We start from the raw sequence: 23,200 nt of genomic DNA, 5'->3' as shown, positions 1-23,200 counted from the left end.
GGAAAGTAGTAGGAAATTAATGAGAGATGGGAAACAAGGTTAGATTTTATTTTTTCCCAGTATGCTTGTGTATGAATGGGAGTTAGTCTGTTGTATCAAAGGGAGAATAGATTAAGCATTTTGGAATGCACAACCCAAGAGGGATAGTTAATCCTGTTTTTGACAATCACAAATGTAATACGTACAAATGAGGGGAAGCATTATGCATGATTTTCCTCATTTTACATACAGCACAATATGTTATTTTCCAGCTCTTAATTCACATCTTCATTAAGCAAAACTGCTCTAAGTCGAAATGGAGCATGGTGTGGATTTGGGAAAGAATTAAGATCTTGACAATGATAGGTTAAGTTTTCTTTTCTTTTTAAAATATTTTAGAATATGAGCCTTTCATTCGCACAGAAAAATATCTGATAAAGAAATGTGTCAATCAGGCTTAGTTTGCTGGGCTAGTATTTACTGGCTGGGCCACCAGCTGTAACTGGTGTAACTTGATGTCATGCCCAGACAGTGTAGGCATCTGCTTTTCTTCCAGGAAATTAGCAGTTCAAGAACACCCTTTTTCTTCTAATATATATATCAAGGCTGAAATCCTAGTTCTGCATGGTTTATTTCCCCCCATCTTCCTATCCTTCCTGCCTCTGTTGGCATTCCATATAACCAGATTCCACATATCCCATACTTCCTTCCCAAGATTGGACTCTACCCTTGGCCATGGCCAGGAGCTTTCTTGGATGATATCCCTCAGGAACCACTCTAGTACTTCTTGGGGCCTTTGATTTGCAAAGAGTCAAATGAAACATCTCCATGTGATTTATGCTTGCTGCCGCTTCAGAGCTGCTCTAAATCTTTGTGGGAGATCAGTTTGTGTCTTAGCCAAACCCAACATGTTGTAACCTCACCCACTAGTGCTGACTCCACACCAGGGAAGATGCCCTTAGGCTCCAAAGAAAGAAAGAAATAGAATTTTTTCACTTCTTCATTTAAGAGTGTCATGATTTTAACTGTTTACCCTTTATTTAACAGGCAAATTAAAATTGTCAGAGTAAACATGTTTCTATATTAAAAACCGCTGCAGTTGTTTCAGGTTAATTATTGTCAAGATTGGTACAAGATAAAGCAAGATAGTTATTAAACATTAGCTGGAGAGATGTTTAACAGCGGGGTTCTCCAAAAAAAAAAAAGAAATACTGCTTTCTTCTTTAAAATTACTAAATACTAAATGTGTCCTTAGAAGCCACTGACTAAACAGTTACACCATCGTGTTATTGTTACTGAACACTGGAATACAAAAAGGAAGTTATATTTTTTTCTCAGGGGTAAAACAAGACAATTTTTTTGCAGTATGTAGTTGTAATAACCAGTAAAATTTGACCTGATTTGAATTAGATGTTATTGTTGGGATTGATAATGCTTATTTTTAGTTTTCTGTTAGTTAGCACCAGGTCTAGGTCAGTTGTCAAGTTTCCCTCTACAGTTACTGGGATGAGGTTCACTTTAAAGATTTCACTGTTGAGGAACATGGAAGCTGAATTCCATACTGATTTCCAGTACTACTGTAGTGGCTGTTCCACATCAGGCAGGAAAACAGCCAAAATCAAGGAACTGCTTTCAAAGGCTGTAGCAAAGCAACACAAGAATATGTGCTCTTGATAAAGTGAACACAAAACTCCCTGTCAGAAAGTTGGAAACAATGGGATGTCCTTATGGTAACTAAATTATAAGGTCTGTAACATGAGAAATGCATGTTTCCCTGCCGTTAGAAATCCCTTATTTATTACCAGTTTATAGAAGTTAATAGTAAAATTCATAATTCTAGTAAGAACTGGAACAGATTTCTGAATGTTGTCAGGGAAGTGGCAGTGTAAGCGAACTATGTTCAATGTAAGTGAATTATGTTCAATATTTACAATAAAATCACAGTCAGCTGTGAGTTCTGTGACAATTTTCTTAGACTTGAGATTTAGACTTGGGAAGATGGAGTTAGATGAAAAGCCAACTTCCAAATTTTTGACATTCTGATTTAGCAATTCCAGTGAGAGATTAATGAGTCATACTTGCATTAATGTTCTGCATACCCCACATGTTGTGTTGAAGTGACATTCCATTCTCCAATAAATACACACTGCTGGAGTCAAATGCAGGTTTAGATTATACAAAAGGAAAACTTTTCGTTTGGTTCTTTGTTTTTGCAATGAAGTTGGTGAGACACTGGCACAAGTTGCCCAGAGAAGTTGTGGAGGATCCGTCCCTGGAAGTGTTCAAAGACAGGTTGGATGAAGCTTTGAGGAATCTGGTCTGTTGAAAAAGTCCCTATTTGTTGCAGTGAGGTTGGACTAGGTAATCTTTAAGGTCCCTTCCAACCCAAACCATTCTGTGATCTTTGATTCATATTGACAAAATTCAAGTAAATTCAATCTTTCTTAAAGTTTGAATTTGTAGAAAAGCTTTGGAAAGTCTTTGGAGCATCACACTTCCTACAACTGGGATAGTATTCCAAGGTTCCATGGCAATCCCTACAGAAATCCCTACTGTTCCATGGAAGCCTTTGTAGTGTGAATCCAGCCAACAGGGAAAGCTGGTGCATCACTCTGGTTTGATTTCAGCTAATTGCACAAACTCTTTGAGGAAAGAAGTCAGATATCTGATAAACAGCCTTTCTACAAGACAGAAAGGAGGGACCAGGTGTGTTTGAATGGAAGACAAATTACTGCTAGGCATTGACGTGCCAGACTGTACAGTGTCTGCCTGAGAACAGCTGGGTTTCCTGAGAAGGAGTTCACCTTTCTGGAATGTGCACCAGCCCACGGTTTTCACCCTCCTTGCTAAAGAAAAGGCTTGAGCGCTAGTTCAGTATTGGGCTGTGTAACTGTCACAAGACCTAGCCTGGAGATCTACATTCCACTGAGAACAAACCTGAAAGTATTGCAAAAGCGCACAGTTTCATAATTCACTGATGGTTGAGGTAATTGGGAGATGTTACATGTCTTTATTATTTTTTTTCCTGTGAAGAACAGAAGCCTAATGTCGAAATACCTCAACTGATGATCATCAGAACCCACCTGTAGTGAAAAGAAACTGCTATTCCTAGAGATTTTATAGTCAGGGTCTAAAACATCGTTAGCTCGTATTGGAGCTGGCTGTCCAACCTTTCTTCATGATGAAGAAGGAAAAATTGAAATATTTAGAACAAATTCACATCAGCCCAATGAATTCTGCCTCAGAAGGTCTCATCCTCTGTCCCAATGAGTTCTACCCTGAAAGTGCCCACTTGTCACTACCTACTATAATCAAAACTGGAATCACTCACCGGTTACAGTCATGGGTAAAGCAGACTCATCTTGGGGAAAATTAATTTAATTTATTGCCAATTCATAATGGAGCAGGATAATGAGAAATAAAAGCCAAACTGGAAAACAAAAACAAAAACAAACAAACAAACAAAAACCCCAAAAACCAAACCAAAACTAAAAACCTTTCCCTTGTTTCTCCATGTGTTCCTGGCTCATCTTCACTCCTGAATCTTCTGCCCTCTTTTCCATGAGCAGTGTGGAGGGTTGGGGAACAGGGATTGTTGTCTGTTCATAACACTTTGTCTCTGCCACTCCTTTCTTCTCATGCTGCTCCCCTACTCTTATCTCAGGTCCCTCCCATGGGATACAGTCTTTCCCTAACGTCTTCAATGTGTGTCCTTCCTAAAATCTGCAGTTCTTCAGGAACTACTCCAGCATGGGCCCTGTTCCATGTATTACAGTCCTTCAGGATCAGTCTGCTCCAGCTTGGTTCCCCAGTGGGTCACAGTTCCTGCCAGAAAACCCTCTCCATAGGCTGCAGCTTCCTTCAGGCATCCACCTGCTTCAACACAGAGCTCTCCTTGGGCTACAGTGGGGATCTCTGCTCCACTGTGGTGCTCCATGGGCTGCAAGGGGACAACCTGCTTCACCATGGGCTGCACCATGGGCTTCAGGGGAGTCTCTGCTCTGACATCAGAACCACCTCCTGCCTCTCTTTCTGCAGTGACCCTGTTTGCAGGTTGTTTCTCTCACGTTTTCCCCACTCCTCTCACAGCTGCTGCGTGACATTTTTTTTGTAATTTCTTCAGTATTTTATCACAGAGGTGCCACCAGCATCACTGACAGACTCAGCTTTGGATGGTGTTGGGTCCATTTTGGACCTGGCTGCAACTGTCTCTGTCTGGTACTGGAGTAGTTCCTGGAGTCTTCTCACAGAAGCCAAGCCTGAAGGTCCCCTACTTCCACCCCACCATGGAAATCTTGCCCTGGAAACCCAGTACATCTGCTAAAATGAAGCATCTCATCTAACAAAGTCATCCAGCCTCCCCTCATGAATTTTTACATTCACTTTGTCCCAAAATAGCCCCTAACAAAGGTGGGTCCCTTTCTGAAGGATCCAGATTTAAACTCACTTTCTTGATGTTTGCAAGTTGGGTGAGATGAACTCCACTCCAGAGATCAAAACCCAGCTGACATCATACTGACTGGTCAACTTCCTCTGAAAAGGCAATGTTATCAATTCTCTCTCTCTCTTTTTTTTTTTTTTTTTTAAATATTATTATGTTGTGTTGGAGGATGCATTGTGACTAAGATTTTCATAACTGTGTAAGAAAACTTGGAACCAATCCAATTTCAGTAACTGCTTTCTGTGTGTGGCTCTGAAGAGAATAGTTTCTATTTTTGAACTGAAATTGGAACCCATGAGTAGCCAGGTTCCTATTCTACATTAATACACTTAGTTAGATACTCCTATTTCTCCCACTTGAAATCTTGTACCCATTCAGGTGGCAGATCAGATCTTGGTAGGAAATAGATTTTAAATGTTGTTTGAATTTGATTTTAAAAATAACGATAATAATAATAATAAAAGAACACTTTTTATTACAGACAGATGGGTTCATATGGAGGAAACATTTTTTTTTAGTAACCCTGAAAGGCTATAGTTACACTTAAAACAAACTTTTATTTAACTACATTTTTTAAAAATAGAAAATCAGAGTATCTCAAAAAAGCTTTAAATAGAGTATTTTGAGTTTACCAGGACATTCCATTCTTTACTTGTGTGTTTTGGGCAGACTAGAATGAATTGAAATCAGAATATTTCCACCACATATTCCATGCTCAACTGCTCAGCATTTTCAGAAGGAAAAAATATTTGCACTGGAAATTTTCCAGACAGCTTTCCTTTGATTTTTTTTTTTTTTTTTAAAGTTGATTCTCTCATTCCTTAGGCTTCTGGACAAAAATTCTCAGCATGGTGTCACGATCCAAACTGCTCATGAGCCACCCTCCAATTCCAAACATTGTAATTTCAGAGAATTTCTTAATCTAGCATCAAGTGTAGTGTGAACCAGTGGCTTTTTTTCAATGAGCTTGTTTGCTCCCACTAAGCAGCAGTTTGTGAAGCTGCAGGCATTGCAGTGTACCTGCTTTTTCAGCCCTGTCTGCTGCCTTAAGTCCAGTCATAGGTGGGAGTGGGAGTCTAAGGAGCGTGGGATGCCAAGAGCTTCCCTGATGCGTCATAATTAAACACCTGCTCTAAACAGCTCTGTGCAGAGCCACTGTGAAAATCTGTGGAGTGCTCAACAGTCCTGAACATTTTCCATCTCTCACTTGGGCAGGAGGTCTCATGTTTGAACTCTGCTATTCAAATAACACCAACATGATTTCAAGACTTGTTCAAGGCCTTTATTTTGGTTTTATTGCTGCTGTTATTTTTAATGTTAAATGGCAACCCTGAATTTCCTTATTTAGTGTTCCAGAAATATCTTTATATTCTGTGTATTTACAGTCATGTGCAGTTGGCAAAGTGATACAGATGGTTACATGGCTTAGGAATTATGTAACACAAAATGAGTTCATGTTAGCAAAGGGAAATGACATAAATAAATGTATTTGTGGGAAAAGAGGTTAATCATAGATTTTCCTGTAGTCTTAGAGCCTGTCTCTAGAGTATTTCTGTAAACATGGAGTTCTTCAAGACTTCATAACTCTCTACTGGGAGCAAAGGCTGTGTCTATAGCCACAAACAAATCAAAGCCAGAGCGTGTTCTCAACTTCCATCCCCCAGTTATCGGAATATGAAGTTGTTCACTTGCTTCCTGCACGGCTTTGGCTTGCACTGGCTAACATGCTCCTGGCTAACATTCTCCTGGAGTTTGCCTGGACACGGTCCAGGGGATTTGCACATGCCATGGACTGCTCCCAGTAGGAAATTTGGATGCTGTTTGGAGGGAAAGAGGAGTTAGGCATGTGTCTACAAGCCAGGCTCCTTACCTGCAGGATAGGACTTGTCTTATTTAATTATAGAATCACAGAACCACAGAACCACAGAATCAGCAAGGCTGGAAGAGACCTTCAAGATCATCTTGTCCAACCATCAACCCGTAATCAAAAAATCTTAAAATTCACTGAGCTATCCCCTCACTGAGCCAAGCATCTTGGGCTTAAAGAAATCACCATCCATGTTTTGTTTCTTCCTAAATGTTTGCTCCAGAGACTTATTCAAACCTCTTCTGAAAACACCAACCAAGGCAAATTTTTGCTTAAAAGCAGTGTGGATTCAAAGTGTATGTGAGGTATCTTATTAGCTTTGAGTTTATTCTCAATTCAGTCACAGGAAATATCCATTTTCCTGAAGAAGCAGCAGTTGTCATATTTTGCTGCTGTAGTGTGTGTAATATCAATCTCATGTTTATTTATGCATGTAAAGATTTTATTATTTACATTTAAATATTTATAACATTTCTGCATAAGCAGCCAAAAAAGTTCATCTCTGCCCTTTAGGAACTAAGCAATTTCATTTTACTAGGTAGAGTTTTTTCTATATAAATAATTGACACATTGATTTCTCCCTCTGTCTTGATGCTATTTATATTATTTCTTAAATGCAAGAAGGTTATAGAACTAACAGACTGACTGGTCTGTTTTTATTGCCTATCAAATCCAAACAGACTAATATATCACATGAAGGATCTGGAATAGAGAGTGGTGATAAAACACTAAAAAATAGGAATGAATTCATTAGAATTCAGATATGGAAGCCTATGCTAATTACACTGCTACATTGAAAAAGTGTTTGTTTCTTCCTGGAAATAACTTTATGCAAATTTTTTTTCCCTGAGATTAGCAGTACTGTCTGTCTGCATAGCAATAGGTATAACTGTGGTTCTCCTTTCTTTCAGTACTACAATCAAGATCTTTTAATAAGATTCCATGAAACCATGATGGTTGTATGGCAGGCTGCACTTGGACCAGGTTTACCACTGTCAAGTGGACCAGTTGCATCTTCTTCTGGGAGTGAGAAGAGCATCTTGTTCATTCTCTCATTCCTCCTTCACTAATTAATCTGGACAAGTTAAAACTGGCTTGAAAACTTTATCTTCATTACTTTTGCTGGTAAAAAAAAAAAAGCCCCTCACTGCTGTCACAGCAATGAGAGAAACAGAGTCAGCACCCACTGACATTTTGAAAAATAGGAGGGGAAAGCAGATGCACCATTTGTGGAAGAATAATAGAGCAGGTAAAAATTCCACTCTCGTTTAAAACTGTCTCAACACAATGATTCAATGACCAATCGAGTTGAATACTTTTTTTTACTTTTTCTTTAACTTTCATCTATGCTAATGAATCCCAGTCAAGAAAAAAGTAAGTTAATCTTTAGGAGTTCAATTTTACCACCAAACAGAGCCTACTAAATGGAATTATAGGTATGGCAGGCATTTTTACCAGCTGCACCGTTGTGCAAGACTGTGGTCAAAGAAACAGAAAGAGAAAATCTTTTGTTTTCATCAATTGTATTTCCAACCCAAGCAGTCAAGGCAATGGAAAAGAAAATAGGAAAATCAAGGGGCTTATCCAAGGTGTTATAATGTCAAGGCTCTGCTCAAAACCAATTAGTTATTGTAGAGTCTGTCCTGTTCTGTTAAGCCACTGTTAAACAAAAGGAAAACGCAGTACCCTTCCTTTATTTTTTAGTCATCGTTTGTGATTTGTCTTTCTTTGGCTGCTTCTCATAATTTTTCCTATTGTGTAGTTTTCCCATGGGGAAAAAATTATGAGATTGTCTGTTCTTGCTTCTGAACAGTCCTTAAAATCACACCCAACACACCACATAATCTCCTACATAAATTTCCTTTACAGGTGTTTAGGAACCAGCACCTGAGGGTAAATTTCCATTGTTTCTCTTGCATCTATTAAAATCATTTTATACTATTTCAATTCACTATTTTAATGTTTAAGGTTTCATTCTGTTTCCTTTTCAGGTTTCAGGATGAATGTTCCTCCTTTGCTTGATTTCAAAACCAAAAGATTAGGTGGAATGTTGAAATCTGCTCCAATGTGAATGTCACCATCTTTGCAACCTGCTCAAATAACCCAAGGGGGAGAAAAAAGGAAAGGAAGACAAGAAAGGGAAAAGGCATAGGTAATAATTTAAAATGTACCTCAGAAAGCAACTTATTGGAACAACTTCACTGAGGTTGAAAGTCAGGCATGAAAACTGGAAAATTTCTGCCAAATGCTGATGATTCCATTGGGGTTTTTTTCTAATCACTGCTGATCTTGACACACAAAAAGACTTAGCTTTGAAATTTATAACTTCTATTTTGAATTTCAGGGTAAACTGTGTCCATTAGTATTGGGATTCATTTCATGTACTTTAAGTAAAGTTAGACACCTCCATCTAGAGCAGTCAAACCAGGCCCCTTTTACACACATTGGAGAGCAAGAAGTGTTTTAAGAGAGTAGCTCATCTCCTCATAGAGTTTAAAGCTAGGAAAAGAATTTGACTTTGAAGGCATGTATTGTTCTTCATTGCCTATCAAAGGAAGTTACTGCCTCACTTGGATCTGGGCTCCAAGCTTGCAGATCTCAGATGGCAGGTGAGATAAATCTTGTTTTCTGTGACTTGCAGGTATTACAAGTATTGCACAAAATGAGGGAGTTGTTTCTCCTGAATGTGGCAGAAACCACATTTTTAAATATCATAGATAGTCCGAGTTTTCCCATTTTTAGCTTTCAGAGCAGAAGATTTACAAGGTTTTTGATATTGCCTTTTCAGGCTGTTCCTTTTCATTCCAATCATAGTATCAAATTCAAATATATAAACTAAGTAGACCATAAACTCCTACAAAAATCTCTGAAAGCTCATTTAGAGCTGATGCCCAGACAAGCTGTGCCCCCATCCCTAGAATTGTTCAAGGCCAGGTTGGACAGGGCTCAGAGCAACCTGGTCTAGTGAAAGATGTGAAACTAGACGAGCTTTAAATGTCCCTTCCAACCCAAACCATTCCAGGATTCTATGAATCTGATTGCCATCATCAGTAACATATTTCAAATATTAACAGATCTCTCTCTGCTAGAATAATTTTCACCTACAAAAACATTTTGGTGGAGAGTGGAGAGTATTGATTCAAGTTTTCAACATTAAAAATTAGTACAATGGGGGAAGGTTTGGGAACATCAAGGACCAATTATTTAAGGAATTTAAGTAGTTTAACCCCACTGAAAGAACTAGAGGTTTAAGTGCTTTCTTTAAAAACAATCCTATACTGTAGACCATAGAATCATTAAGGTTGGAAAAGACCTCTAAGATCTTGAGTCCAACCATTCCTGCAACTGATGTCGATGTTCAGGACGCTGTTAGCCACAAGGAAATGTCCTCACTAGTAGGTTCACTCACAAGAACTGAGGGGCTGATGTTGTAAGTGACTTGCTTATAACAAGAAGAGAGAAAGAAACATTCATTAGTTAAGAAATAGCTTGGCTTCTTTTTCATCTTTTTTCGTCTCTTGCTACTGCTCTGCTACTGCTTTTGGTCTATATAATCAGCTAATGAGATTTCCACTTCTTCAGGCAATGAGGCAAGTTGTGCTGGAAGAAAAGTTGTGCCTGGATTCATTGCAGTGCATTCAGATACTATTAAGAAATATTTTAAAGAGCAGTGCATTTAAACAAATATTAAATTCACACAATTGTTAATCAGTGTGCCATCTGGAAACATTTGAAAGTTTAGACTCTTAATTGCCTGAATCTCATAAATGTTCAAAATTGTTGCATACTACAGGCTATATTGCATTTAGGACTTTTTTTACTGTATAAATACATGTAATTAAAACGTGAGATAGGAACACTTTGCAGCAGCTGTTGTGAGAGCTGTAACCATCTTCCCTATTAATCTTCAGGGATTTGAAATATGTGTTGCTGAGCACCAGGGTCAATGACATGCTGCTCCATTTGAATCCCACCGTTTGACAAAGCATTGCATTCTGTTTCTAAATTCTTTCATGCGACTGACAGCTACATCCATTTCTTCCCCAGGCCACTCTTTAAATTCCTTTGTACTTGTAGAAGCAAGTTTGCTGGCTCAAGAATTTTGTCTTAACTCTGCCTCTAAGACTTGTCAATGGCAAATTAGGACAAGAAATTCTAATTTATGTTTCAAAGGCACCTATGGTAGTAAGAGAAACTATTTTTATTTACCTTTTTTTCCTCAAAAGTGTCAAATCAAAGGCTCTATAATTACTATATATTTTCAGGACATGTCATATTATATTGACTTCAGGGGGCAAGTGGTGGATAGGGTTAATCTGAGTACAGTCAGTGAAATTCACAAAGGATTTCTGTTCATGGCAAATGTTACTTAGAGAATTAACTATCTCAGTAAGAGAACAGAAATATTTAGGCTCTCAGCTGCTCTGCTCCAAGAGGTTTGAGCACAGAGGTAGGAAACACTTCTGGGTTAGGGCAATTTCTTCTTGCCCATAGGTCAGTGGATGAGGGATTCTTGTCATATGCCCTGAATGGTTTTGACCAAGTTAGTGAAAGGAATTCAGTGATGGAGCATCTACTGTTTACAGTAGACAGTTCAACAGTCTGACACAAGTGGGAGGTTTTAATAATATTTGCTTTCTCATTAAATTCTCCTTGTCTTTTTATCTGTATTCCCTTGTTCTCCACCACAAATCAGAGATGCTGCTTACATAGAAAGCCCCAGAAGAAATCAGCACTGACTTTGTTTGTATCAGTTCTGAAGTTGTGACACCTTTTGTGACACAGTTCTGACACCTTTTACAGCCAAGCAAACAGCTGGCAACATATGGGATACAGATATATTTGTCTTGTTTCCAGATACTAAAGTATATGTTATTAAAGTGGGTGGGGTTTTTTCTGATATATTTTATAAATATTAAATAGCTGTGATAATTACTGTAAGATATGTAGTTAGGATGAAAAAGGAGGGACTCGTGATCTTGAGACAGATCACCCATATTGGTGTACTTGGAAGGAATTCTTGAGGTGCTCCTGTGCAGGGCCAGGAGCTGGACTCCTGTGATCCTTATGTGTCCCTTCCAACTCAGGATATTCCATGATTCCACGTTTCTAAGTTGGTAGCTGAATGGGAAAGAATTAACTCTCCAAATGTCAAGCAGTAAATTTTTTTTGTGTAGTGTTGTGAGGGGGTTTTAGAAACAAATTAATGACAGAATTTTCTTGCCCTTATTCCCTTTTCCAAGAGGATCTCCACTGGGGAAAGGAAAGGCATGTTTGGGCACAAGAAACCCTACATATTGAGGAGGTACATGACTGGCAAAGCATTACTGTGATATAAGAAAGGTATCATTTTCCCCTCTCTTTTAGACAAAAATTAGCATGTAATGAATGAAATAATTCTTCTTTTTCTATTTTTTTTTCTGAGTTTATATCCCTGGTCCAAGAAATAAACCATAAACTGGACCAACTAATATTTCTTTTACTCTCTGCATTCCAATTCCAAAATGTTATCTTTTCTCTTACTTTTCAGTGGTAGACCCCTGTGAGATTAGACACCTCCAAGTAAAAGCCCTCTGACCAGTGAGTCCATGCAGAATACAGTTAGATGGGGCAATGGTGGACTTGCAAAATCAGCTGTTTCTGCTGCCCTTTCATCTTGACAACTCTGATAAGACACCTCCTCTTAATCCCTTTTCTGCCCTCCTGCAGGTGTGAGGGATGGAGCAATGACCTCTATTGCAAAAAAAAAAAGAAAAGGAGAAAGCAAATGCTGCTTTCCCAAATTATGATTCCATAGAACTACTGTAAAATCCAGCATTTCTTCTTTGTTATTACAATAATTTTCTTTCCTTGAGCTTATCTGCTTTGAAGCAGCACATGTTTTCTTGAGGAAAGAAAACTTTAAACATGGGAGAGCACCTGTAGCAGTTCTTATCCAGACATTATTGGAAACATGCAGAAGAGGAAAAACTAGAGCTTTAAATCAGTATTTTTGTTACACAGCTGACAGAGCATAATGCAAGTAGGGCTTCCATACCTTTGGGTTATAAAATGAGAGACACAGGGCCTGAGTTATTAGTGTAAAGAAAATGGAAAGTGCTGGTTTAGCAGAAATGAAAAATTCCCACCAGTTGACTCATGCAGTCTTTTTGTGAGTGCAGAACCAGATCCTCAAACACAGGAGAAAGAAGCAGGTAATTTTAAATAGAAAGAGGGGCCACTGTCCTTTAGACACAGATATATCTCAGTTATAACTGGGTAGGGCTCAGGAATTCAGGGTTCCCAGGTTTCTATTTCAAGGTATCAATCTAAGATCTGTTTCCTTTGTGCTTAATAGTAGGGTGCTGATTTCATCCTTTCTTTGCTGAATTTGGAAATTTTTGTGTGTCTCAAATTCAAGGACTGACCTACAGTCCAATATAATTTCTTTCTGCTGCTCTAGCATCTGAAAGAAAGGATGATTCCATCTCTCCTACCTTGACCTTTTTTCATTACTCCTCTGTTTCATTCTTTCAGTTCTAATATAAGAGTTTTAATTTTTATGGTTCATTTCAACCATTATCACTTCAGTCCATTTACTTCTGTAAGACAAATGAAGACTAATAATGCTACTGAAACCAAAGAATCATAGAATAACCTGAAATGGAAGGGACCCACAAGGATCATGGAAGTCCAGCTTCTGTTCTGGCAAAGGAAGAAATAAAATAAATCAAGGAGGCATGAGAAAAATACCTCAAAAAAAATTGCAACAAAATCAGTTATTTTTAATCAGGCAGATGAGTGAAGCCAACCTAGAAATGGGTTTGTGTTTCCAACTGGTTCTTCTCATGCCCAACAAGGTGCAAGCTCTAATTCAGGCTTGTGAGTGGTTGCAAAATCCAGAGATTATCTTTCTTCTGTTGATTATCTGGTATCAATAATGACTCAGACTACATAAAGTCTGCTCTGTGGGGGAGTACTCGTGATAAGCCTTTCCTCTGTCTGGCCATGTTTTATAAAACTCCAAGGCTGTAAGATCCTTGCAATCTGTACCTCATCTGTCAAATTTTGGCTGAAATTGGCCAACAGATGTTTTGCAATGCTGCTGCTTCTCTCTGGTTCCACCACATTCCTGCCCCAACATACCTCTGTGACACACACCCCCCCAACACTGTGGTATGCACAAAAGATAGCAAGGCAAGGCTGTTAAAAGCCCTCTTCACGGCTTATAATGAATCCATGCCTGCAGATCAACGTCTGGAGCAACCTGGTCTAGTGGAAGGTGCCCCTGCCCATGGCAGGAGGGTTGGAACAAGATGGTCTTTCAGGTCGCTTCCAACACAAACTGTTCTATGATTCTGTGACTTGACAAGTTTCCTGTTGATTGGCCTGATATTCTCTATTTACCCTCGTGTTTCTTACTACTTCTCCTGGCATTTTTCTTTTAAATTCAGAGAAATATATTGACTACCAGCCCCCTTCTCCTAAACTTTGCTCACACAAAACCTACTGAATTCCAGATTAACGCAACATAAAAACAAGTTAAGTCTTTCCTATTAAACGAAAAGAGGCTGAAGAAAGGGTTAAGGATATTTTCTGCACCTGGAAATTTTTTCAACAGTAGCAGAGATGAGCAGTCAGACAGCAGCCTTTGATCTTTCTGTGCTGTGTCACAGCTTGTGCGCGAAAGTATTTCATGGGAGGTTTGGGAGAGTCTGCCATCGGACTCTGAAAGGTGGGGAATGCCATGATAAAGAGCACTAAGGGAACGCTCTTGAGGCCTGGTTTCCTCAGACAAAGCTGTCAATATCCCTTTTCCTTCTATGACACCACCCTAGCTGGACAGTCACACAGATGGAGTCCTTGAAAAGTCCAGCTAGCAAGGTCTTTCCTGCCTAAATTGTAAATGGACACAGAGGGGGAATTATATTTCACAGTGTCATTGAGAAAGTCCCCTGTAGATCTGAATCTCACTCCTTCCGTAGGATTCGAGGCCCAAATTCATCCTGAGCTAGTGTAGAATTGTTATCTAGTCAGGGAAAAAAGAGAAAGGTATCCTAGGAGTATCAGCCAACCAACCTAAGTCATCCATTCCATGAATACACTTATCCCTTTCTTTGTATTGACTCCAGAAGCAACCCCTGTTGTCACAGAGATCTCATGTAAGTTGTTCAAGTTGGGTGGGATAAACACAGATCCGTTGACTCAAACCATGATGGGAAGACAACCAGGCCAATAACATTTTGCAAAGGAAGAATTCACTTCAGAGCCCACCAAGATAAATCTGAAAAACTTCTGATTCCGGTGTGGTTTCCATAAAAATATATGACTTTACCTGAATCATAGTGTCAGAGCATTTGATTACCCTTGCCTGAGGTCCTCTGATTTAATCCTTAATAGGAGATCAAGATGCAAGATCAACAATATCCAAGGTTTTTTGACAGCTACTTACCAAATCTCCTCTCAAAAACCTCTAGTAGTGGGTGTACCACCACCTAATTCTCAGAAAATATAACTCAGCACTTCCATCACATTTCTCCTAATATCGAGTTATTAGGAATAGGCTAAATTAATATTTAGGGGAAAGTAAACAAAGAAATAGCAAAACACTTAAGTTAATCAGGATTAATTTTTGTAATGGTTTTCCTGTGGTGTCCTTGCACTGGAAACACGTGGAATGACTGCTTTTATATATATTATATACATTAGGTGGAGAACGCAGAAGAAGCAAAACTGGGCCAAGGACAGCTTTTTGTAACATAAAAATAGCCCAACTTTTAAATTTAATAGACTGGATTCTTCTTAGATTAGAAACAAGTGCAAAAGACCTCTGAAAAAAAAAATAAAATACAACCCTGTGACTCTCCTCTTCTTCCCCTGCAGGGTTGACGGATAATTGATTGTAAAGATTTTGGCATGTTTAGGACTGTTTCAGGACTCAATTTTGCTTTCCAAGGGCTTGCACAGAGGAGGAAGTCCACATACAGAAAGGAGAAGAGATTTTTATATGGCTGGATTATTTTTTAATAAGTAATAAATAGTAAGTAGTACAGGAATTTGGAGACCTGGAATAAATCCATGGTAGCAGAGAAAAGGAAAGCTTTGTAGGGGTGGGTAGAAAGAAGTGGTGATACATAAACAAATGGTGATAATATTTTTTTACTTTTTCTGTTGTATCACCATCTAAACACCCCCCATATTTATACCCATAAGTACATGTGACCTAACATGCAATTATGTAGGTGCACAGGAAGTGAAACGTGAGCACAGATATGAGCATGTGTATAAACACTTAACGTGACTTTATATTCCTGTGTATAGAAAATGTATTATATTATTATATGATAATAATATTATGTCCTCCCCAGCACAGGAAGGACATTGACCTGTTGGAGCAAGTCCAGAGCACCCCACCAAGATGATCAGAGGGATGGAGCAGCTCTGCTGTGAGGAAAGGCTGAGCGAGTTGGGATTATTCAGCCTGGAAAAGGGAAGGCTTCAGGGTGACTTAATTGTGGCCTTCCAGCACTTCAAGGGAATCTACAAGAAAGATGGAGAGGGGCCATTTACAAAGGCCTGGAGTGACAGGACAAGGGGAGATGGCTTCAAACTGACAGAGAGTAGATTTAGAAAGTATTAGGAAGTAATTCTTCCCTTTGAGGATGGTGAGGCCCTGGCACAGGTTGCCCAGAGAAGCTGTGACTGCCCCGTCCCTGGAAATGTGCAAGGCCAGGTTGAATGGGGCTCTGAGCAACCTAGTCTAGTGCAAGGTGTAATGAGATGCTCTGTAAGGTCCCTTCCAACCCAGGCCATTCTATGATTCTATGATTATGTTATTATGTTGTGGGGTTTTTTTCCTTCCCTTTCAGTCTTTACATAATTAAGAAGTACTGAAATACTCAACATATGTATTTGTATGCCAGGATCTGGATGCAACATAGACATTTGGGATGGTTTAAACACCTCTCTGGCTGTTCTCATGCCACAGGGTTAGAGTTTTCTGCAGCATTAGCGGACCCAGTTTCCTTCATCTTTTCTCTTGGACTTGGTCTGATTGAAAGCCATGAGAGCTATTGCTCTCTCCTCTAGAGCTAACTACTACAAGTCTTGCCAAAGCAGGATTAATTTCATCATCAAGACCCCTTGCCAAAGAATAATGGATATAAACTGGTCAATATACCCAAATTCTCATAATAAAAATCATATACAATCAAAGGTGACATAAAAGGTTCTCCCAGATTTTCTACAGCCACTGTTGTTTCCATTTCTAAGGAAATTACAGTAGCTTAAATAAAGGGAATCCTGACAACCATTTATTTTTTTTGCTTTCCTTTCAGAGCTTTCAGAGTTAATAAACACTTAACATTTTCAAAATTAATTGCAGCAGAATTTTCTGCACTATTTAGAGAGCCTTGAAAAAAGGAGTTGTCAAACAGCCCCAATATGTCTCAAACTCGACAACCATATGACTTAGCCTTGTGTTTTAGCCATACGGATGAGGAAGGCAACTGTGATTACTCCTCGTGGAAGAGGGGGATGTGAGACAAGATTGCTAATGTCAGCCTGGCTTGTCAAGTGTAACCAAGACTGTGGAATTGCTGAGCTGTGTACCCAAGAGTGTGTCAAGGCTGGATAACTTCCATAAAATAGGACAGTCCGTCACGTGGTGCTTTGAGCCAGCTAAAGAGTTTGTGTGCCTACAACAGATGTGCCGTGTTAAAGATAGTACCCAAAAATGGTCAGGTGCCAGCAGAACAAGTTTGTGAGCAGATCCTCCCAGCAGGAGCCAATTTCAGTGAAACAAGCTGGCAAGGCAGCACACTTGTCATGGATGCAAATGCCAGATTTGGCATCTGCAGGTTTGTGGCATGGGGGAGAGGGGGGAAAGATCCAAGTTTCCACCACCAACTGGTGCCAGAAGAAATCTCTCAGATGTTTGGTCTGTGAGAAATGTTGATGTGATTGCCTAAATCTCATTTAAATAGAAACAAGAAAGAAAAGTAACAACAGCCACAACAAACCCAAATCCCAAGCAGTAGCTGCTTTATAATCTGGTGATCTCCTCTACACAGTTGTTTAAAAAAAAAAAAAAAAAAATCAGTGTCCTGGCCTCTCTGAAGTCAAATTCTCATTATTGCATCTCTTCTTATATGAAAATATTCATTACCCAGACAGTCCTGGAAAATGGATTGTTTCTATAATGTCAGGGCCCACATTACGCAGTTCTTTGTAGCCTTGTTAAAAATAACTGGAGGTTGTTCAAATAAACACAGAAACCCATGAGCTTGTTTCTCATCAAGACTCTTCCATGGGAGTCCAAACAGTTATTTTAAGTCTGACACTTTCCCAGAAGACATTTGTGACAGAGAATGATGGACAAAGTTGTATCAAGAACTTTCTTACTTACCAGCTCCAGGTGTCATATGGGAACAGGAGGCAGAGTATCACGTGCTTCAGGACACGAGGAATATGGTTAAGGAGGAATTTCCAGGGTTGTCTCCTCCCTTCAAGCTTTTAAAATATCTGTGACACTAAAATGTAGGACTTCTGTTCTGTGCATTCTAAAACTATGACTGCCCCATCCCTGCAAGCGCTCAAGACCAGGTTGGATGGGGCTTGGTCTAGTGGAAGGTGTCTCTGCTCATGATTTGGAACGAGGAGATCTTTAGGGTCTCTTCCAACCCAAACCATTCTGTGATTCCATGATTCTGTGGCTGGAGAAAACTTACACCTTGCACCCAGACAGAGCATCTGCCCCAAAGACTGTGGAGATGACTAATGCTTACCATCACTGAGGAGATGTTCTGCAGGGTTCGGAGTCACCCCAGGGACAGATGGCTTGCAGTTCCACTTAGACTTTTATTCATTCTGAGTGCAAACAACTTGCAGAACAGGCTTGCCAATATTACAGAAGCAATGCCAAACCAGCTGGTTTTTTCCCATTGCCTGGAACCAGGAAATTCTGGTTTTCTTTATTTCAGGGCAGTATATCAGTTTACTACAGTTTATTTTCAAGGCAGCAGACAGTGAAAGCTTCTCCTAAAATTCCAGCAGGTAAAAGCTGGCAGTGTTCACCTGTGAATTCTCAGGAATCAGATTGACCAGGACTGAGCTGTTTGGAGTTGTTTGTCTTACACATGGTATTCCAGGTGTGTTTTGCCAGTTGTTATGTTCATCCTATAGTTTGGATCTAATTTGGAGAACAAAAACCACCTGTACAAAACTGCTGGTGTAAAAATAGGTCACACATGAATTTGTAACTCAGATGTGAGAAAAAGGGGAAAGGTGACTCTTCTGGAGTTATACTGACTGAATTGATCTCTAACCAGACAATTTTTTGTAAAAGATGAAAAATTGGATAAGGAAGAGCAGTTATAGCAAAGCCATACAGCATCCAAGATAAAAAGACTGAGGCTGTGGCTACAGATTTGTGGATACAGATTCCTGGTTGGAATAATTTATTCTAAAAACAATACAATTTTACTATTTGGAAAATCCTTACTTCCTTTCATTTCCACAGCCTAATTCCTATTTTTTTCCTAGTTTAAGCTCAAGAAAACCTGTAAGATTTCTTGAGGACACCACTCTACAGAGCATTTCATGGGGGTAAAATTTTTATTTACCCGTAAGGGGTATTTTTAAGATCAGTAACCCAAACATTTAAAGACACTCAGACTGAAGTTGCCCCAGCTGACAGATTAAAACACTACAGAGTGCAAGCTCCTGTGAGCCGAATCTACCTAGATCCTTCTTTCTTCATGTAGAAAGAGAAAAGAACCAGGGAAAAATCAGTTTTATTCTTCCAACTGGGGTTGTGGGAATATGTTTTCAGGGCTTTTATCTGGAAAGGGATTCAACTGAGGTTTAGCATTTGATAGGAAACCCTGAAAAGCACTGGAAGTCATCATATTTCATTCACAAGTGCCTGGCTACACGCAATCCATTCTTTATGAGCAGGTTGGATGTGGCTCGGAGCAACCTTGTCTAGTGGAAGATGTCCCTGCCCATGGCAGGGGGCTGGCACAAGGTGGTCTTTAAGGTCCCTTCCAACCCAAACCGTTCTATAATTCTATGATTCTCTTGTTGCTTCAACAACTCACAAGGGGAAAAATAACGAGATGGCTTGTGAAATAGCCGATGGCTTGTGAAAAGCCAAAGCCAGGTGGAATGTGAACTGGAACTGATCCCCAGGAGGGAGGGCAGGCTGTGGTAGGACTTGGGCTACCTCGCAGGCAGGTTCCCTTTCCACCTGGCCCTGCCAGACAAGCTCCAACCCCACACTCTGCCCAGGTCACAGTGTGACTTTTCCTCCCCACAGGCAAACCCACGGGGCAGGGGACAACCCTCAGCACGGTCCCAGCCATGGCCATGGCAGGGCAGGGCTGCAGGGCTCTTGCAGGAAGGAATATCCTTTCCCCTGCCCATTTAATTCTTGGCCTCTTCTCTGTCCGTGCCTGCAGAGCTGGCTGGCGACAGAAGTGACAGCATTTCAGTGGCTGTGTCACCTGTCCTGCTGGCACTAAGAATAGAGCAGCTCTGTTCCTCTGCTGCTGCTAAATCCCCGTGAGCATACGACACAATCCAAGGAAATCCAGCCCCTCTGCCTTATCATGTTGCCGTAAGCTTTTGTGCCACCAAGGAGGTTTGCAGAGCCTGGATCTGATCACAGCCCCAGCTGGGTGTTGCAACAGCAGCATCAAAGTCAGCAGATGTGTTGGGATGCTCAGGATTGCAAAAGGACGATCCAAGTCACATTTTTTGCAAGCACATTCTTATACATCCACCAAGGCTACTGTGCTCATCCCATTGAGCTTATTTTAACATTTTCCCATCCCTCCTCAGACTGTGCAGGAGTGGCTTCTCTGTCTCTTGGAAACACTCTACAAATAAGTTGCCAAAATAACTGAAAATATGGGTTAAAGCTTCTTCAAGAGTGGGAATCCCTGTATGGAAAACTATTGCACAATGAAGGCTTAAGAATTGATTTTGATCATTCAAATATTTGTTGTTGACCTGCACTACACTGAGTTTTGTGACTTGGAGATTCAAGTTCCATAAGTGGCTGTGCGGGCATCAAAGCACCTTTGCTCTGTGTAGTCTAAAACTGAGAAAACAGAAGCTTTTTCTTGTGGAACAGGTCCTTGTGAGGTGAAATTCCTTTGCAGCTGCTTACCTTCTCCCTAGGACAAGGAGGAGTGGCTTCAAACTGAGAGTAGGTTTAGGTTAGATATTAGTAAAAAATTCTTCCCTGTGAGGGCGGTGAGACCCAGAGAAGTTGGTTGCCCAGAGAAGCTGTGGCTGTCCCATCCCTGGAAGTGTTCAAGGCCAGGATGGACTGGGCTTGGAGCAACCTGGGATAGTGGAAGGTGTCCCTGCCCATGGCAGGGGGTTGGAACGAGATGATCCTTAAGGTCCCTTCCAACCCAAACCATTCTGTGATTTCATGATTTGAATTGTGGCTGTCTCTGTCTCTAACGTAGTTACAATGGTATGACTCTATTAACAAAATTTTTTAGAGAAGACACATCCTGTACTAATTAAAAACTTCATCTGATTTTGATTGAACAGTTCCACTCTACAAGGAGTAGCTGTGTTAGTTAAAGGATTTTTTATTCTATTTTATTTCAACACTTTATGCACAGGGTTTGCTGCTACAGCTATTATAGTTATTTTTTAGCCTATTGTGTTAAAAAGCATGTTTACAGTGGAAACGCTTCTCAAAGCAAAGCAAATTTGCCCAGGAAACTTTTAGAATATCTCTCCTTAGAGATATTAAAAGAATGTCTTCCCACAGTCATGGGCACCCAGCTCTAGGTGGTCCTGCTTGAGCAAGGGGCTTGGGCCAGATGATCTCCAGAGATCCCTTGCAACCTCAACCACCCTGGGATTCTGTGAAATTTCAGTTAATTTTAGGTTTTTATCATCAGATTAATGCATGACACAGTTCTCTGATATCACTGAAAAATACACTAATTAAAAAACATAGGCTGTCTTTTTAATAATAGTAATGGTAGTTGTAGTAGTAATAGTGGTAATAATAATGTCAGCTAGTGGCAAATTTATCCTTCAATTACAAAACTAAAAAGTGACAGGATTGTTAGGGAAATGCTCTCTGCTATCCACCCAACCGGGATGGAGTTGCAGCACTGTGAGCCCAGGAGCAAGACGCAGCAAGGAACACAGGACACGCAGGCAGGCAGGCAGGCAAAGAGGCTGTATTCAAGTTTCCCGCAGCATATATGGATTCTGGGAGGAAGGGAGGGGCTTGGCTGCCTTACCAGCCAATGACAAAGGCGGAGAGGTAATACCCAGTAAGAACCCAGGAACCGGGGAAAGGCAGGGGAAACAGCCAACGGGGTTAGGATAGAGGCGGGACCCCGCTCTGGGGGCAGAACAGGAGCTGCATTCCAGTGTAGGAACAGGGGAGAGAGATTACACAATATAAGATAACGCGGAACAATGATTTCGCAATACGAGGCTTCGCTGAGCTGACTCCAGGAGCTCTCCCGGGCTGCAACTGTCTCTCCTCTAGGATTGATGTTTCCACTGCACGTATTCCACGTTGTCTCCCACAAAAAAGATTTTAAAAATTCAGTTTGTTGCAATTAGAATTTTTAAAAATCTCTATAATAATAATGCTGTATCAGTTAAAATAGATCAGTGTTAATTATACAGTTTCAGCTTAAACAAACAAAATGCAAGTATATTTTTACCAATTGATTTCAACCAAAATTCCTTTAAAAATTGGCAGCTACATGTAAAAGATTATACAAAAATCCCAGTAAATTACCTGGGAAGGGGAATACTTGTATGACCACATACCATAAACTTTTTCTTGCATACCAACCACAGAAAATTATTATTAACTTTGGAGATGAGCACAGAACATTTTCTGTGACTACAGTTTAGAGTGATCCATCTGAATACCTAAAGAAAATTATTGTTGGAAATATGTCCTGTGATATTCCTGGAATACAAATTGTGAGCCTATACAACAGTATTGTGTATCTATGGAGTTTTTTATGACTTGCAAGGGAAAAAAACCCCTGATTTATGCCTATTTTGTTCTATTCCACATGCACATGCATAAGTGCTCATCCATGCTTGAACACAAACATTAAAAGAGCATTAGAAAAGCCACTGAAGCACTGCAAAGCTAAGACATGCAAGACTTTGCCACCTGTGCAGATACACCTTCTTCCTTTGTCACACACGTTGCCTCGTGAAAGCTTTAGTTCCCTGATTGCCTATTCCTCTTCCAAAGATTCCATGTTTTAAGAACAGATGTTGCTCATTTACTTAATCATTAATCAATATTGTATTTTACCCAAACTATTCAAAATGGTGGGCAAAGTCTGTTCTGCCTTTAAAAGTTAGATACAAGCAATTTATATCTAATATATGTGTGCATTTGTGTGTTATATTTAATATATCATCATGAGTCTATGTAGATATTTGATAGTTTATGTTCACCTTTAACTTCCCTGATGCAAACAGTGGGGATTCACACCTGAATGAAACACCTACTTTGTAGTAGGTGTTTCACCATGGTGTTGACACCATGTCTTTGTGCCATTTCAGCTTCACTTTGATGCTCTAAGAAGAGCATCAAAACTCAACTCCTTCATAAATCTTCTTTATTTTGCCAGAGGAGGAGAGAATTCCAATGATAAGTGGGATACTAACCCAATTACTTCAGTTTTCTGTGTATTTGGTTTCCTCAGTGGTGATGTGTTATCATAGATCTGCTGGAAAATGCATTTCTTCTACTGAACTGGTCCAGGAAATCCCAACAAATAGTCTATCTTCTATGCAGGGAGCTATTTCATTCATTTTATAATTCGGGCAATCAGTGAGAAGAAACTGTGAGGACTTTGAGCATGATGGCAACACACACATAAAATAAATAGATTAATAACTAAACAACTAAATAA

Source organism: Myiozetetes cayanensis, unplaced genomic scaffold, assembly GCF_022539395.1.
Source record: "Myiozetetes cayanensis isolate MyiCay16 unplaced genomic scaffold, myiCay2020 scf2-11, whole genome shotgun sequence".
Lineage (NCBI taxonomy): Eukaryota > Metazoa > Chordata > Aves > Passeriformes > Tyrannidae > Myiozetetes > Myiozetetes cayanensis.
The sequence above is the reverse complement of the archived record's forward strand: the minus strand, read 5'-3'. Positions refer to the sequence as shown.